This window comes from Macaca fascicularis, chromosome 8 (genome assembly GCF_037993035.2).
Source record: "Macaca fascicularis isolate 582-1 chromosome 8, T2T-MFA8v1.1".
Lineage (NCBI taxonomy): Eukaryota > Metazoa > Chordata > Mammalia > Primates > Cercopithecidae > Macaca > Macaca fascicularis.
In genome coordinates this window covers 2,397,401-2,416,689 of record NC_088382.1, presented here as the reverse complement: position 1 = coordinate 2,416,689, position 19,289 = coordinate 2,397,401, and positions in this window count along the sequence as shown.

The window sequence follows — 19,289 nt, the reverse complement described above, 5'->3', positions numbered from 1 at the left end:
CCTCCCAATACCCCATGAGTTAGATCATATTACTCCCCCACACCTACAGCAAGCCCTCTGCTGCCTTCTGGAGGCGCTTTACCTGGTAAATCCTCGTCATACCTTGTGAGTGGGGTCACATTTCTCCCCTAGTCCTAAAGCAAGTGCTCTGTTGCATTTCGGAGGCTCTTTGCCTGGTAAATCCTCGCAAGAGCTCGTGAATGAGTCACATTATTCCCCTAGTCCTACAGTAGGCTAAACTGAGGCTTAACATCTTTTCCACAAAGTAAAGAAGTTAGGATTTAAATCAAGATTGAAGTTCCCAGAAGACACCTTCAAGAACCATGCGGTCAGAGAAGGGGCCAAGAACCATGAAATAAACCCAGATACCTCCGAGATAAATGGCAGGGGATAGGTCACAGTCTCAGGGCATCAACCTTTGAAGAAGTTTTGCCAAGAGGAGAAAAGGGGGAAAAAAAGTTTATCTCTTAAAAAAAAAAGTCACTTTAGAAAAAAAAAATTAAGACAAGGATACCTGAGAACAATGAGAGCAGAGGGAGCTATTCATGATGAGAACATCGGTGGTCAGTTCATCACTCTGGTCTACACCTGCAGGCGCCATCTAGTTTAATGCTATTTAAAAAGTGTCTCTCCTTTTAGTCAAGATGAGAGGCAACTCAATGGACGCTGAAGGTTGGACCAGGCAAGATCACTCTTCGTTTGAAGAAGTGGTAGCTGAGGTTGGAGTTCGTCTTTCCCCTGCAATTAGAATTATTCAGACACGTTATATAAAAAAGCAATTTTTTTTTTTTTTGAGACAGAGTCTTGCTGTGTCACCCAGGCTGGAGTGCAGTGGTGCAAGCTCAGCTCACTGCAACCTCCGCCTCCTGGGTTCCAGCGATTTCCTGCCTCAGCCTCCCGAGTAGCTGGGATTACAGGCACCTACCACCACACCCTGCTAATTTTTTGTATTTTTAGTAGAGACAGGGTTTCACTATGTTGGCCAGGCTGGTCTTGAACTCCTGACCTCAAGTAATCCACCAGTCTTGGTCTCCCAAAGTGCTGGGATTACAGGCGTGAGCCACCACACCCGGCCCGCAAAATTCTTTCAAAAGTTGTTTTGCAACAAATAACCTCAAAATCGAAGCAGAAACATGTATTGTTTTTCTTACTAACTTAGACAAGATAAAGGAGCAGTGCATGGAAGCAGGAGCTCTGAGGCTGAAGAATAAAGGACAAGGTGTGGTGTGAACTAACTTGGGGGAGTCCTGTGTAGTTCCAGAGCGTATTGATGAATCCTCCTACCCTGATTAAGAAAATACAACCGATGGACACTCTGATCCTGTTGGCTGCCACCAACTGTGGTAAAGCTACATCTTGAGCGTCGACTGCCATCAGAACAAAACCCTGCCCTGGACTCGATGCCGAAGGCTATACACGCACACAAGCTCAGAGGCCACCACCTGCCTCAGAATCCACTGCAAAGCAAAACCAAAGGTGAGTTTCACTGGAATTTCTTCATTTTAGTTCACGTTTCAAGAAGTGGCCACCCCTACGTTTTCTGAAAACTGTGAGACACTTTTCTTCATAAAATGCATCTAAGTATGTTTCTGTGATGGCTATGATGACAATTTAAGGCAAGTAATGACAGGCAACATTAAGTGTATTTTATATTTAAGAATACCATATTGCATCCGATTCTTGAAGTGGTTAGCAATATGGAAATATTAAGAAGAGAGCTCTGCTGAGCGCTCAATATTAAATATCAGGATTATCTGCAGGAGACAGGCACAGGGAGAGAAGCTATTCCAAACATCCTCTTACCCAGAAGACTTCAAATGTCCTCCTACACAAAAGACTCCAAATGTCCTCTTACCCAGAAGACTCCAAATGTCCTCCTACCTGGAAGACTCCAAATGTCCTCTTACCCAGAAGATTTCAAATGTCTTCTTACCCAGAAGACTCCAAATGTCCTCCTATTCAGAAGATTCCAAATGTCTTCCTCCCTGAAAGACTCCAAATATCCTCCTACTGAGACAGTTTTATTCTTTCTCAATTATCTCTGACCCCTTCAGTCTCTTCAGTGGGCTGATCAATACAAATGCCTTCAGAAGCTTCAGGGTGGAGTATACCATGACTTCGCCATACATTTAAAAGGACACCATTGGGATAAGAATTAATCTACTTGAGTTTTTTTTATTTAGCCTAATTCTGAGAAATTTATATTCACCATGAGATTTGTAAAATACTTATAAGCAGCATTCAGAATGTGTAAAATTACACTCTATGTGTGACTGATCAAGGGCGAGCGTGCAGAAGAGTGGCCACAGCAAGGTCTTAGAAAATTACAATCTCCATGTTTGCTTATCCCCACCCCTAGGTACACTTCTTCTTTGAATCCTCTTTTCCTAAGGAAAGATGTTAAATTCCATAATTAAGTCATTCCCATTAAGCTGTAGGATCATTAAGTAGAGTTCAAACTAATCTTTGGTCTTTATGTTGAGGCATAGAACAGGTAACATTTCATTCTTTGGGGACAATCATAATTATATGTTAAACATTTTTAAATAGGATATATTGTATTGACTCACAATGCATGATCAGATTTTAAAAAATTATTTCTCTCTGAGAGAAAAGAACTTTAAGGGTTGATCAATTCATACAGGTAAACTGCAGCATGCTGATTCCATGGCCATCCCTCTGTCTTCCTCTCTCCCCCTTCCTCTTTCTCACTCTGTCTCCCTCCCTCCACACCTCGCCCCTAGACTCTTGCTACCCAAGGCAGAGCATGCAGCAGCAGCAGCAGCAGCAGCAGCAGAAGCATCACCTAGGGGCAGGTGAGCTGGAAATACAGATTCTCAAGCCCCACCCAAACTTGCTGAATCCAAGCATGCATTTGGCAAGGCCCCCAGAGGATTTTCATGGGCTGCTACTTAAGAAGCAGTGTTGCAGACTGCATATTTTTTACCCTTTGCCTTCTTCTACATTTAAGAAGCAGTGTTGCAGACTACATATTTTTCACCCCTTTGCTAGGTCCTGAGCTACCCACAATCTGAAAAATCCAGAGGAGCCGGCAGAGGAAGTGCGGAGCCTGGGAGAGCCAGGTGAGGGTGCTGTCCCGCGTCTGAGGCTTCCTGGAGTTGAAGCCAGTGGTTTCCACCCCCGTGGTTCTACCGTCTGTGGCCCAGGAACGCTGAGACCTTCGCACTCCCCTGACTGCCAAGCGCACTGCAAGCAGCAGCGAGCCGGGAAACGAACAGCCAGGCGCTGGAAGCATCTCACATATGTGGGAACGTCCGCCTTCTCTACAGGCGAATCTGTCATATTACTCAGTCCATGGGAGGGAACATGTGACATTGTTTCATCCTTTACTAAACCCAAAGTTAGGATTCTTGCCTGGAGATTTCCACAGAATACAGCACCATACACGTTCCCTATGTCTAGATGGAGGACAAGGTCATCGAGGGACCGCTGTGACCGCCTCAGCCCCGGACACAGCCCAAGCCGGCCTGCTCCAGCCGCCCATGGTTCTCGGCAGCCCGGACCTGCCTCCTGGGCTGGCTTCACCCCCCACCACTTCCACAGACCAGCAGGGCCCTCCAGGCTCCACCGTCACTGTGTGTTCCCCGCGCTGCTGACGGACAGCTCACCGGGTCTTCCTGTTTGAAATTCCTGGGGACTCGGTACTTGAGGCTGCGGGTGCCAGGAGCTGAGGAGCGGAGGGTTTTCCGAAAGCCCGTCTGCCTGGACCCTGTCTGCGTTTCACTTCTGTGTCCGTATGCTTCCCCACAAGGACGTTCATTGTTAAGTTTTAATGTTAACTTCGTGCTGCGACACTTACTATTTTAAAGAGAAAATATCTTAGATCTATTATGAACTTGTAAGAAAACAGTCCTTATTCACAAATTTGCAAAAGTATTCTGTTAATTGTAAGTGGATCTTTATGTTACCTATCAATCATCTACCAATCATCTATATCTGCCTATCATTCATTTATCATCAACCTATGATCTATCTTCTATCTGTTATCTATCTATGGAATACATACATATATATATAGAGAGAGAGAGAGAGTTGGAGTCTCACTCTGTTGCCCAGGCTGGAGTGCAATGGTGCGATCTCAGCTCACTGCAACCTCCGCCTCCCGGGTTCAAGCAATTCTCCTGCCTCAGCCTCCTGAGTAGCTGGGATTACAGACACGCCACCATGCCTGGCTAATTTGTGTATTTTTAGTAGAGATGGGGTTTCACCATGTTGGTCAGGCTGGTCTCAAACTCCTGACCTTGTGATCCGCCTGCCTCAGCCTGCCAAAGTGTTGAGATTACAGGCGTGAGCCACCACGCCCGGCCTATCATCTGTCTTTATCTATCCTCTATCCATCTATCTTCCTATCTAATTAATACAGCTATTATTTATTCATCTCTCATCTATGTATGTTCACCTCTCTATCTCTCTACCAATCTGTTTCTACATCTAGATCTACAGATAGAGAGAGGAATAAGAAAAGTGTAAGCTTTAGAAATAGTATCTCCCAGCTGGGCGCTGTGGCTCACACCTGTATCCTAGCATTTTGGGAAGCTAAGGTGGGCAGATTACCTGAGATCAGGAGTTCGAGACCAGCCTGGCCAACATAGTGAAACTCTGTCTCTACTAAAAATATAAAAGTCAGCAGGACATGGCGGAACGTACCTGTAATCCCAGCTACCCGGGAGGCTGAGGCAGGAAAATCGCTGGAACCTGGGAGGCAGAGGCTGCAGTGAGCTGAGATCATGCCCCTGCACTCCAGTCTGGGTGATAGAGTAAGACTCTGTCTCAAATAAGTAAATAAAAATAAATAAATGAATAATAAAAATAAAGAAATAGTATCTCCTGTCTTTTGGCGTCTAAATGAAGGCCACTTTCAGAAAGGGGTTGCAGCGTTTCTTCTGCTTGGTCCGCTTAGGATTTTTTTACCCCGTCTTCTGCATTTCAAGTGGGACGGGAAAGTTATAATGGGTGAAAACCATAGGAGTTCAGTTTATTTTACAGAGGAAAATAGAATGGGGAGGTTTCCCCAAAGTGTCCTTCTTTTTAAGATGATTGCTCATCGATCATGTTATTCATATAATCTAAAAGGGTGAGTTTTTAATCATGCCATTTCCTCCAGTGGGAAAATTAATTTCCACAGATGTTACTAGGATGTGGGCATAGAGTGATCTGAATGAGGAACTTTGTAAAGTCTGCATTTAATCTTCTGGTTATTTAATGGGACAGAGCCCCTGGCCCATGTGAGAGGAAAACACAGAGGGGGCAGGTGCCGCACGCTACATCCTCTGCGTGGCACATGAGCCGTCCAAATGCCCCTGATAACAGGTGGGTTGGCCGTCAGCTTGCAGCCCCAGTGGAGCTTCTCAGACTTCCAGACATCGATGGGAACGACTCAGCCATGGCCTCCAATTCACATCTGCTTCTTTTGCTAAAATAAAAAATCCTGCTTTACTTGTCCTTTAATCCCCCCTCTGAAGTTCTGTGTCATCCGTGAAGTCTTCTCCGTTACTCTGGTCAGAATTAATCATGTCTCCTCTGCAAATCCCCCCAGTTTCTCATCCCCATCAGGCACACGACTTTCTGTCTGGCACTGTTGCTGGCTGTTTCTGTGCCCATCTCCTCTTCAACATGGCAAGCTTCTCGAATGCTGTCTGCGTCTAATTTATCTTTGTCTTCACAAGAGGCTCAGTAATGCTGCACATCCCAAGAAATGGCGCTGACTGGAGCCCAGCTGAGTTGTGCCTAATTGAATCCAATGGATATGCTGGGCAGAGGCTGCAGGGTCTATAGGGTCTCTGGGCGTTTCGAGGAGTCCTATTGAAGACCTTCTAGCACCAGAGAGAACCCCAGGCCTAATGCTCTCCCAGCTGAGTTTTCTGAGGACTGGAAAGGTTGTGTGAGTGCAGAAGGAAGCCCTGGTCCTCGCCGTCATGGAAGACCTCCCACGCCTGGGCAGAGCCTTGTGGGCACAGTCAGAGCAGCCCTGTGAACTACTCGTGCATCTTGCAAACGAGGCTCCCTGGGAGAGGAGACCTGCACAGCAGGTTTCTGCCTTTGGCACCATCTTGCACTCCAGGCTTGGGCTCCTCCCTGCAGCCGGGGACGGAGGCCATGTCCCCTGCGGAGTTCACTGCAGCCTCGGGAGGTCTACTCCTGTGGAGTCTGCCTTTGCTGCAGGTGGGCTGTCAGGATATGGCAGGCCATGTGGAGGCCTCTCTGTCACAGCACACCTGGACTTCCACACAGGTGTGTCTCCCTGCTCTGGGCCCCTGGGTGCCACCTTCCCACAGAAGGTTGAACTTAATTGAAGGGCCAATGCAGTCATCCTCCTGCTCATTTTCGAGACATCTCAGGCCTCCATGTTCCCTTCTGCCTCTCTTCGTGCTCAGACATTTCCACAGAATAGCCATGTTGCCTGACTTCCATTTTCCAGGCAAGCTATGCCCCACAATGCAGCAGCCAGTATAGGGTACGTTTTTTATTTAAAGGAAATAATTCTTCTCGGGGTTAACTGCTCAACAGAGAAATGGAAGACAGATTTGTTACCTAGCACAGCACAACACGCAGTGATACAAGTGCACGGGCCTAGCTCCCGGCCCTTGCTAATCCCATGTTGGCGCTCTTTGAATTCTTTTGTGCTCTGGACTTGCTCCAAGGAGTTTTTTAAACAATTTATTTCTGAAGGCCAGGGACGGTGGCTCTCGCCTATAATTCCAGCACTTTGGGAGGCTGAAGAGGGAGGACCGCTTGAGCCCAGGAGTTTGAGACCAGCCTGGGCAACTAAGTAAGACCCTGTCCGTACAAAAATTTCTGGGCATGGTGGTGCACACCTGTAGTCTCAGCTACTCAGGAGGCTGAGGCGGGAGGATTGCTTGAGCCTGAGAGATCAAGGCTGCAGTTAGCTATGATAGCACCACTGCACTCCAGAGAAGACCCTGTCTCAAGAAGAAGAAAGAATTCTTTCTGGCTGAAATTTTCTTTCTCTCTATACACCCCTTTAGTGATGAAATTTAAATATGCAATCTTCCAACTAGCCCTTGAATAACACATTATTAAGAGCAAAGACACAGAGCACCTTGCTGGGAAACACGGATCATAAGATCAAAGTTACCAAATTCAGTAGAGAGACTCACTGGTCAGCAGGACAGGCCCACCAAATGGCAAACACAAACACAGGACAGGAGCGAACGCACCGGCCCTGGCAACGCTGTGTGAGCAGAGTGTGGATGTGTCTCGTGGACTTAAAGGTATGTGTACAGGAAAGAGAAAACCTCCTGGAAGAAATAGGTTCCTCTTGAAGGTTAAAGAAGCTTCAGCTTCTCTCTCTCTCTCTCTCTCAGCCACTTCCTGGGCAGGAGGCCAGAGGATTTCTCCTAGGATGACAGTGGACTATGGGTGGAGGCCTCTTTGCCCCTCCTGTGGATGGAGAGGAGTCAAGCCTCAGGTCAGCAGAAGGAAGACGTTTCTCCTGCAAGTTAGCTGCTCACTCAAGCACCTAGCGCCCTGAGTTTCTTCAGGGGTTCCTGCTGCCAGCCTAACATTTCTAACTAGTGTGCTCTAGGTTTCTGGCATCAAGGCTATGTGATCAGGTGTGGGGCAGGTACAGGGTGCAGCTCATCACTCTGGAACAGCTCCTCATTCTGGAACAGCTCCCCATTCTGGAACAGCTCCTCATTCTGGAACAGCTCTTCATCCTGGAATGGCTTCTCGTTCTGAAATGGTTCCCCATTCTGGAATGGCTTCCCACTCTGGAACAGCTCCCCATTCTGGAACAGCTCCTTATTCTGGAACAGCTCCTCATCCTGGAATAGCTTCTCATTCTGAAATGGTTCCCCATTCTGGAATGGCTCACCATTCTGGAACAGCTCCCCAGTCTGGAATAGCTCCTCATTCTGGAATGGTTTCTCATTCTGAAACGGTTCCCCATTCTGTAACGGTTCCCCATTCTGGAACGGCTTCCCACTCTGGAACAGCTCCCCATTCTGGAACAGCTCCTCATCCTGGAATAGCTTCTCATTCTGAAATGGTCCCCATTCTGGAATGGCTCACTATTCTGGAACAGCTCCCCATTCTGGAACAGCTCCTCATCCTGGAATGGCATCTCATTCTGTAATGGTTCCCCATTCTGGAACGGCTTCCCACTCTGGAAAAGCTCCCCATTCTGGAACAGCTTCTCATTCTGGAACAGCTCCTCATTCTGTAACAGTTTCTAATTCTGGAATGGCTCTCCATTCTGGAAGGACTCCTCATTCTGGAACAACTTCCCATTCTGAAACAGCTCCCCATTCTGGAATGGTTTCTCATTCTGAAACAGCTCCTCATCCTGGAACATCTCTTCATTCTGAAATGGCTCCCCACTCTGGAACATCTCATTCTGGAATGGCTCCTCATTCTGGAACAGCTCCTCATTCTGGAACAACTCCTCATCTGGAATGTACAGTTGCTTTGCATTTTCTTCTGTCCTCCACTCTATACTCTCGGAGGCCATCGATCACAGTTAAAGTTGCACATCCCAGGTGGTTAAACCATAGAAAGATCACAAAGGTCTATTAGTGCCCTGTAGCAAAATGGGCCGCACTTCTCTCTGCAATCAGAGTAGAATTCCTAAAACCCCACCAAATACTTCACCTTGAAAACACATGCAGGCGACTGAAAGTGCAGTGGCTGAGCCCCCACACCTGCATGGAGGAGCTGAGGAAGAAAACCAAATTGAGATTTAAAGGATGCTAAGATCTAGGGTAGCTGATTCCACAGGCAGCCGATTCCACGAAAGGATGCTAAGATCTAGGGTAGCCAATTCCATGACTGCACCTTTTGGACTTCTGATTTATTATGCCAAGAAAGGGCAATCAAGATGAGAGAGGTTCTCATCTCTCAAAAACAAAGAAAAGAAAAGAAAACAAACAACAAAAAGACGTAAGGGCTTTATTTTTGGAGATTTCTTCATTGCATTAAATTAAGCTCTCCATAGCCTGATAGGAAACTTACAATCCAATCCTCATAATAAGAAAGGTGTCAATGCAGCTGGTTTGGAGGCAGGTGCGGTTCTACAAGAAACAAGGCAGCAAGGAGAAAACCCAAGGGCATCTTGACTGGCAAAGGGTCCGGGCGCACTCACCCGCACACTCTCCGGGCCTCACGTTTCCCCTGACTCTGGCCCATACAGCAATGAAAGGTAGGCAGTGCCAGGCCGTGGGAAAGGTGCTTGCTAACATCAAGCCCGTGTTCTTGGAACAGTTCTAGGACTCAGGACAGGGCACCAGTAGTGCCTTCGCTCTTCTGTTCCTCAGTCTCCTCATCTGAAAAATGGGTGTAACAAACCCTCTCAGATCTTCCTCATAGGGTGTTTTGATTTGGGTTTTTGACCAAATGAGGCAATTCCAGAGAAAGGGATTTGAAATCTTTGAAACTTTAAACCAATGTAAGGTTTAAAATGAGGAATTTTTGAACTGCATTCTTGAAGTCTCAGGTGCAAAAGAGAAGCAAGAAGAATCCTAAAGTCACTGAATTCTTCTTTTATTTGCAGGTTCTTTTGTCGTGTGGTATAAAGCCCGAAATTCAGGTTGTATTCACTGGGGCTTCCGGGCTGACAATTTGGACTAAATCAGAATCTATGAGAACTCTTGTCAAAAGATTCAATTTTCTTTTACTAAAATAAAGATCTATAATACTTGTTGCTTAAAAAAAAAAGAGCACTGACACCTCTGAGCTTTGCCTCCTTGTGCGAGAGTAATGCATTTATAGTTGAGGAAAGATGGCACGAAGGTAAAAAGAGTACAAATAGAATTCCTGGTCCTAGCCCTGAAGGAGTTCACTGATTCTAATCTTTCCTGAAGTTACAACACTGTCCTAGACAGGCACACAAACACACAGAGCAAAGAAACGAATTTCCTTGTTGAAAACATGCCGACGCTTGCTGTGTTTACACTCATGTTCACTCCAACGTCCAGCTCCAGGCTGGAGACCACACGAAGGAGGCAGAAGCGGGAGGCAGAAGGCAGGTGAGCTTGTCTTGAGCACAGCCATACTTAATGCAAACATAACCACTATGTTCCAGTTTTATTTACCACATTTCACAGATTCTAAGATGCCCTTTTTTTTTTTAACTTTTATTTTCACATCTCTGAGGCTGGAACGCATTTTATCATGGATGGCCTCACGCAGTCACTGTTCACCCAGCAAGGTCCCAGGTTTCTCTCCCAGTCACTCCAGGAAGATGACAGTATGTTTGTCAGACCTCAGCCATGAGGCAGTGGGAATTCACAAACAGAGCCGATCGCCACCAAGAATCCTACAGGTGAAGATGCTCCCTGGAGCCCAGAGACACCCTCAGGGAAGAAGGAGAGACATGTGCAGCTGGCAAAGCGTCATCTGAAATAAATTCCCATATGCTCCGAGGGCTTGGACCTGAACGACTGGGAGCGAGCTGGACAGAAAGAGCCAGGACTTTCCTGTCATCCAGGACAAGACAGGACAGCCACAGCCCGGACGCTTCAGGCCCCACACCACGCAACAGCCCTGGGAGAAAGAAGGAATGCGTTCGGAGGATCTTTTCTTGACACCTTCTGGTAAAATCAAGAATTCCAGAGCGCATCAGCACTAAGTGTGCAGAGCCAGTGTTGGGGCTGGAACTGACTACCAGGGCACCAGTGCAGGCTTGTACAAATGCTGCATTTTCAATACTCTTGATGGCAGGAAATAATGAATATTCATGAATCTGAGATTTAAAAATGATTAAGAAAAGGCAGATTCTGTGAAGTTTCAGGAATTCCTTTATCAATGTACTATAAGATACATATAGATACACACACACACTCATATGTATCATTTATATGCAGATACATGCCAACAGAGTTAGATTGGAATCTACATCTATGTATGTCTTAAAGAGTTCTTTAAAATGTGTGAATTAAGCATGGTCATGACTGTATTAACAACATTTTTTTCAGTCGTGCGTGCAGCTGTGGTGTATCTCACCATCAACGTTTTTTAGATTTAATGGAATAAAATATTGGATTTAATAGAATGAAGTCTGATGTCTGTGTCCTTCTAAAACTCCTACGTAGAAATTCCTACCCGAAAAGTGATGGGATGAGGGGGTGTTAAGGGGTGTGGCCCTTGGGAGGTTATTAGACAGTGGGGGTGGAGCCCTCTCAAATGGGTTTAGTGTCCCCATAAATGAGGCCTAAGGGGGCTCGTTCACCCCTTCCGCCATGTGAGGATGCAGCAAAGAGCCTCCATCTATAAGTCAGAAAACCCTTAGCAGACACAGATCCTACAGCACCCAGATCTCCAGCTTCTGGCCTCAAAACTGTAGGAAAGGTACGTCTACTGTTTCATAGGCCCCAGTGGTGCAATTTTTGTTACAAAATGCTGGATGGACTAAGACCTATGGCTTCGGGGTTGACCCATTTTCACATCAAGAAAGTGGTACAGTTATGACAATCCTCATCAATCATAGCCTAAATTACCCCTGAAGAAATTTAGGGAGGTTTCCAAATATGTTTTCATCTCAATTAAAAATGAGTTTTATCTATCTTTAGGCTTCAGAAATTAAATTTGCATTGTGGACAAATTCAGGAAAGGTATATTTTAAATGTCTTAAAGTCAAAGTAGATTTTTTTGATCTACCTTTACAATACATCCCACAAATACAGTCATGCACCCCATAACAATGCTTGAGTCAATGACAAATCACATATACTACAGTGGCCCCACATACTACAGTGACACACACACACACACACACACACTCATGTGTGGTACATATATGCCGATGCATGCCAAAAGATGTAGGTTACAATCTACATGGAGACAGAAAAGCAGACGAGTTTATCTTGAGCACAGCCATACTTAATTCAAATATAACAATGTCCCAATTTTACTTAAGAAATTTCGCTGATTCTAACATGCCTAACACCACATTGCTCTGTCATTAAATGAGGCATGACTGTACATGCTAGCAGGCAAAGAAGACAGTAAATGTTCAATTAATGTTTGATGATTGACCAAATCAGGTGGGATGGTGGGGAGTGGGGGGTGGAGGGTAGGGGAACGATTTGTCAGACATTTTGGTGAATCCAAAGTTTCACTCAAGTCAAAATAAAAATATTCATAGAGCCCAATGCAAACAAGAAAACACACAGACAACAAAAACCACAAAACGACAGTGAGTAAAAGGCCAAGCGGGAGAGCAACACGTGTTCCTGACCTGGCCGCAGCTGTCCCTGAGGCCCAGGCTGTCCGGGACTTCCCACTGAACGCCACATTATGGCCCCATCCTTCCTCGGCCTCTCCTACCCTGACCACACAGTTGGCCAGGAGCCTTTCTTGATAGGAAAAGGAAATGGAAAACTTAGCTCATTTTAACGGAATCAAAACGACCTAGACCTTCACATGTTTGTGTCACAAGAGCTAAATCACATATTATTTGATGATCTTCCTTTATGTCCAGATTGGGTTAAGTGAAGCATTAATTAGAGAGGAAAACTGTTTTTTTAAAACACAAATTAACACTAAGTAGGTGAGTTATTTGGTGTCTGAAAAAATAAAACCTAAATAACTCTAACTTCAGACACACTCAAACTTACTCAACTGACTTTTAAAGTCAGTTCTTTCCCATCGGCACTTCCTAAAGCACCAGAGAAATCAGCATCTCTGTAGGATCAATGTGTTTGTGTCTCCAGGAGCTCAGATAAAGCCCTGGTTGTAGCTAAATGATTTGTTGAGATACCTTTTAAATGCTCTTTTGGGTATAGAAATGTCGACTTAGAATTTATGATAACAGAAATCAGCTTATAGAAATATATGAGAACTGTCATATCCAGGAATTAAATGAATCCACTCATAAATAAAAACATATTGATATCCACCTATTAAAGGAGAGGAAATCGATATCTTTCTCACTGACAGATAGCAAGACAGGCACACGGAAATTTTATGCTTGCATACACTATGCTTAGGGAAAACAGGAAACAAACTTCTTTTTAAAACTGTCTTATTATTTATAATTAAGAAGCTTGCAAAAATTCTCTCTCCCATTTATTTAAATATCTGAATTATTGTTGAAGGTCATATGTTACATATTTTCATTTCTTCTGCTGCTTGTTTTTGCATATGTGGCAAAAATTGTGGGTAAAACTCTTGAATGGTGTTTCATATCAAACACAAATCCTCATGTCCAGCTCTGAGCAAAGTCGTGAGAGGAGAAAGAATCTCCCAGCTAGATTATTCATTCCTTCTGTTGACATCATCTACCCATCTGTGCCAACTCTGGCTGCCCAAGGCCACCAAACCAATGTCACTCAATGGTGTTCGTGTGCATCCTCCCTGTGGACGTGCCAGCTCCTAACCACCCGACCAGAGTGGGCCTGTCTCCTGCTTCCCACCCTGCTCTCTGCTCATTAAAAGCTGGCTCTTCTGTGCTACTGGCTGGTTTTTACTAAGGCATGCATATGTTTCTCCTCCCAAAATACAGATGTGGATATTCACATGGGCCTTTGGAATATGTCCATCTCCTGCGCAGCCTAGAAGTTCCTCCACATGGCTCTGTCCACCCAAAACATATTAGGAGTGACTGACAACTTCATTCAGTTCTCACTTCATCTAGTATCAGCCTTTTCTGAAATTTAATTTCCTCTCAAAAAGAAGCAATGACGCTTCTGAGATCAAGCAACCTTTCTCCTGGGCAAGTGACAAACCTTTGTACTTGACAAATTTCTTCCACATTGAATATCGATCCATTGGAAATATTCATCATTCCAATCAATAGGGAGCTTGTGTAGGAAAATATATGCGACGGGGCTGAGGCGGGCAGATCACGAGGTCAAGAGATCGAGACCATCCTGGCCAACATGGTGAAACCTCATCTCTAACAAAAATATAAAAATTACCTGGGCATGATGGTGCACGCCTGTAGTCCCAGCTACTCAGGAGGCTGAGGCATGAGAATCACTTGAACCCAAGAGGCGGAGGTTGTGGTGAGCTGAGATCACGCCACCGCACTCCAGCCTGGGCAACAGAGTAAGACTCCGTCTCAAAAAAAAAAAAAAGAAAAAACTGTGCTCGTGTAATCATCCTTGACCAAAAGCAAATGACTATTTAGAGACTAATGCGAGTATTTGGGCTCTAGTGGATCTGGGGTTAAAATTTGGAAGCTTGAAAAAGCTAAAGGTTTCTCAGAGCCTCTTTTTAAAAGTAAGCTGCATAAGTTGCTATTCTTTATGAGGCCTCGTTTCATTCCCCTTAAACATGGCCTTGAAATTCCGTATGTGGGAGAATACATGAATATTGAATCAAAGGTGCATGGCTGGCATATTTTATGAAGATTCCCTACAATCTAACTATAAAGCACCACCAGGAAAAAAAAAAAAAAAAAAAGATTACTTTTATTCTGGTTGACACAAAATTATGCATTAGAGCTTCCAGTCAAAACAGACATTGTTAGAAAATGTGATGATTTTACTCCAACATTTCCCCTTGCTTTCAGAATTTTTACAAAGATATGGCTCTAGCAGGCACAATGTGGGGACTCTTTTCAAATATGATCAACCAAGCAATTCGTAAATTAAAATAATAAAAGATGAAATCGCATTTAAACACCACCACCACCTGGGCTTAGTAAAGTTGATATTACCCCTACTTGAATGGTTAGGAGCACAAAATATTTACATAAACCCCAGGGATCACAGCACGCTTCTTAGTCACCACGGTACCCAAATCACTTAATAGAGGAATAGCTCAGAACGGCTCTCTCTATCACCGACTGATCCCTCACAAGGCAAATGTGTAGGAGGCCACCGTGCGCTGGAGGCCGTGCAGGTGACGAGGAGGCTGTGAGGAGGGCCACGGCCCCTGCTGTGGCCAAGCTTACAGGCGGGCTGGACAGGTGGACGTTTGACTGTTAATTAACCAGAATTCCATAGAGGAGCTTATTGGGGGAAGCCTCTCCTGGTTCAGAGATTAGGAAAAGCCTCTCGGAGCGGTGTTGAAGCTCAGGTATGCAGGAGCAAGTCACGTGGAAACGGAGGAGATGGTGGGGAAAGCCACGACCAGCGGAGCCGTTCAAATGCCCGAGACGCAGGGCCCTGAGCTTTGTGTGCTCAGCAATCAAGAGGCGCCACGGATCTTGAACTTCAGATGACGTCGGGGCTGAGGGGACGAAGTTGGAGAGAGAGGTGGGCTGTGAGTTTGAGAGGGTTTCGTAAGCTATGTTAAGGGATCAGGACATCTTCCCAAGGGCCAATGAAAGTTAAGAAATGAATTTAACATAAAGCCATTATGGAATGCACAGTTTCCAGTGACTATTCTCGTGGTTGTGTGAAGACATAGAACGCTCCCAGTGGTCAAAGGGGGTGCAGAGTGATGACTGAGATGCTGCCATCCCTGGGGGGAGTGACTTTGGGGTGGCAATGGAGATGAGAAGAAGAGACGTGCTTGGAAGCACGTGCAAGAATCAGAGCCTCAACTTACAGCTGATTGTCCTTGAAAAGCAGCACCCCACATTAGGCACAGTCTATCCAGGGTGATGAGAAGCAGGCTCCCAGCCACACCAGGGTGAGGACAGTCAAGCCTCCGGACTCAGTATCACGTGAGAAATGCTGACAGAAGAATAGTCCAGGTGGTACCTGGGGAAAGCCTCGTTGATTTGGGAGCAAAGATGTGTAAAAGCGTCTACAAATACAGGCAAAGCTGCCCTATCAAGAGTAATCTCGCTTGGCTTCAAAGAGCAGATCTAGGGTCTCCAGGGAGAGGCAGCCGGGAAGCCAATCTTACGTCAGCCTGAGGGAGCTTTCTAACAATCCAGGCGGCCAATCACGTTCCTCCAGGACAGGGTGACGTCAGCCTGAGGGAGCCGTCTAACAATCCAGGCGGCCAATCACGTTCCTCCAGGACAGGGTGACGTCAGCCTGAGACAGCTTTCTAACAATCCAGACGGCCAATCAGGCTTCCTCCAGGACAGGGTGACGTCAGCCTGAGGGAGCTTTCTAACAATCCAGGCGGCCAATCATGCTTCCTCCCGGACAGGGTTTTGTCAGCCCGAGAGAACTTTCTGCCAATAGAGGCTGTGAATCACGCTTCCTCCTGGACAGGGGTTTGCTCCCCAGGTGCAGGGGTTCAGGTGAAGAATAAGCATGAGGTAGGGAAGCACAAACATCAGCGAGTATTTGACTTAAAAATTAAAAATTCAGTTCAGAGGGAAGCCAAATTAGGCTCTAGGTAGCAGATGTTGGGTGGATTCTAACATAAATCTTTCTAACAGTTTGTGTTGCCGGGAACACAAAGAGGAAAAGGCTGTTCAGAAAACACTGGGGTTCCTACGTTCATGGAATCCAATGTGAAGATTTCTTACTCCTTTGGATACTAAGTGAAATATGAGCCATGCTTGAGAATTACAAATAGGAAACACACAATGCAGGACACTATAAATATTGATTCTTAGGCCAACCGAAACCCCCTGAGGGTGATACTTCCAAAGCTGCCACTGGGCTCACATCAAGTCAGAGCAAAGAAAAGTCATCCCAGCCCAATGCCCCTGCTGGAGCATCTGGGTCCCAACAGCAGGAGAAGGACTGGATGGCTCGCCCAGGCAGGGGTGTCTCCCAGAGCCTGTGGCTGCAACACCCATAAGTGCACTTACCAGGATTTGCACAGAGGGTGCCATTTTGTTGTTTGTAGCATCTCAAGCTTCCCTTCTTGTGCTCCTCCCTTGGGTCATCAGAACCATCCTTGGACATCAGGGGAGAGGGTTCTTGCTCTGGGCCTGGTGCTTGAAAGCTCCTGTGCTGGTCCTTCTTCTGCTCCTACAAGGCAAAGAGTCCATTGAACAAAAGGCAAGCCCCCACCTGGAAGCTGAGCCCCTTCCTTGTACACTGTGTGATTGTGTGTGCTATTCACACACACACCAGCCCCTAGCCCTTATCACCCAGGTGGCCCATGTCTGACCCAGGCTCACCTGGACCTCTCCCATGAACCTGGCTTCATCACATCAGGCCTTAGGCCTAAGAGCTAGCTGGGCTCAGCAGTCTATAGAAAGGTGTGATGGAGCTTGGGTGCATGGTCTTGGATGGGGTGGCCACACACATACACAGGAAGCCCCTGAGTGGGGACCTGGTGATGGGCAGGATGGGAAGGGGAAAGGTCCCTGCTGGGGGCTCACCCTCCCCATGCCCCCACTCCCTGGCACGGAACTCTAAGAAAATAAGAATTCTAAACGCAGACCCATCTAGTTGAGGAGCTGGCAGACTCTTTGCATAAAGCACCCAATAGTAGACAGGTTCGGTTTGTAGGCCACACAGCCTCTGTCTCAGCTGCTAACTTGGACTTGTAGCATGAAAGCAGCCAGCACATAGGTGACTGAGCATGGGCCCTGCACAAACAGGACGCAGATGGGAGCTGCTGCTCACCAGCGCCCACGCTCTGTATTCCTGCATGTGTGTTTGTCAAGCTGAGGGGCTGGAACACATGCAGCAGTTACTGACTTAGTGATAATCTCTAAAATATTGAGACAAAATACATGGGGGCCTCCCCGTGTGCCTCTGCCCCATCTCCCACGGGTCCCAAGGGTGTCCTCGAATCTTAAAGAACCCAGGCTGGGAGCGCCCAACAAGGGATCTTCTGCCAGGAGGGCAGCAGCTCAGATGAACACGGGGACCATGGAAGAGGCAGAAGCCCCGGAGACACGCCGCTTGGGACCTGACCACCCTCACAGGATGAGAGTAAGACGGGGTGAGCAGGGGCTCTGATCCCAGAACCTAACTTCGAAGTGTGAAGAAAATGCTGCATCTCTCCCTCAGAGACACAACTGACTTCACCTCTGCCTCCTGCTTTGGACGTGGCTGTGCTGGCCTTGGAATGCTCACAGTCGGTCCTCTCCTTCTCTGCCTCTCCACAGCTACCCACACTTGAGGGCCAGGCTTGCATCCACGTTTCCCTGAGAGTCTCACGGACACCGCCTCTGCCCAGGCTTCTCCGGCTCACTGCAGCTCTGTGGGGCCAGGCTGCCGTTCATTGCAGCACCTGATGTGCTGTTTCTGGGAGACTCATGGGCGTGTGTCTTTCCACATAATATACAGTCCTGTGTTGCCCTTACCGTGACCTTCATGCCCATCACCACCGCCCACCCCTGCACCAAGCCCAGGGCCGGGCACCTGCCAGGCACTCTATAAAGGCTCCCTGGGTTGGCACAGCATACTCGCAGAAAGGAACGAACTGTGAAATTTATATTGGCGTTGGCACCGTCTACCCTACGTCCCGTGTCGTTGGGATGAGAAGGGGAAGTTTGGTCAGCAACCAGCAGTTCATTTCTCACCATCATTTAGGCCAGTGTTAAAATTCTGTTTCTGTTTCAAGGAAAACACAGAAGGTCTGTTTTTAAACAGATCACTTTGCTGCTCTTGCTGGTACCGGAGCAGAAAAACCCAACCCCGCCAGCTTACTTTCTCTGCTGCATGAAGCCATCTTTTCAATAAGAAAGGCAATGTCTGCCTTCTTCACAACCAAATCCACTCACTGCATCCACTCAGGGAGAATGTGGCAAAATACATTTCCTTAATTGTTAGGATTAATTATCGCTCTTTAAATTCACCCTAGCAGTTGAGATCTGGCTGTTAGCCCTAAAGCCCACTTAGCAGTTTTGGGTTTTTTTTTTTTTTAAGTTGGATTGAGCTGTTCTAATACTCCTTTTTTGGGAGCAGTCCAGGCACTCCAAACAGCAGCTCACTCTCACTGATAAATGTCGTCATGTCAAAAATAATTACCGAGTACAGACGGAGCCATCAGAAGGAGACTGGGACCCGCCTTCCCACTGCCCTGGGCCCCAGAGCCCGGCTGAGACGAAGCGTCTTCACCAGGGCAGACAGCCCTCCTGGGAAAGCTGCAGAGACCCCAGCACTGCTTTCCCGACTCATCCTCAACTTCGGAACCTGATGATCACAAAGACGAAGACAATCAGGGCAGCGTTCTCTCCGCCCCATGACCCCGAAGACGACACATTCCATTACAAATGCTCACACTCGGAAACAGAAGCACAAGCTGCCTCACCAAGTAAACATGTGTAACTCATCACGGTTTTCACAGGCCTCGCAGGCCAGGCCTTTCTCCCCAAAGCACCTGATTCGGCCAACGGAGGCTCCCGATTCACAAGGCCAGAGCAGGGTGCCAGCCGTCTGCAAGTTCCACAGGTGGCGGTCAGACGCGGCCACTCGGGTAGGGATGGACCCGCCTAGCCCTGTGGCAGCCCCTTTCTTCCCACCGTTAATGCAGCCCCACTCCACTCAGGGTTG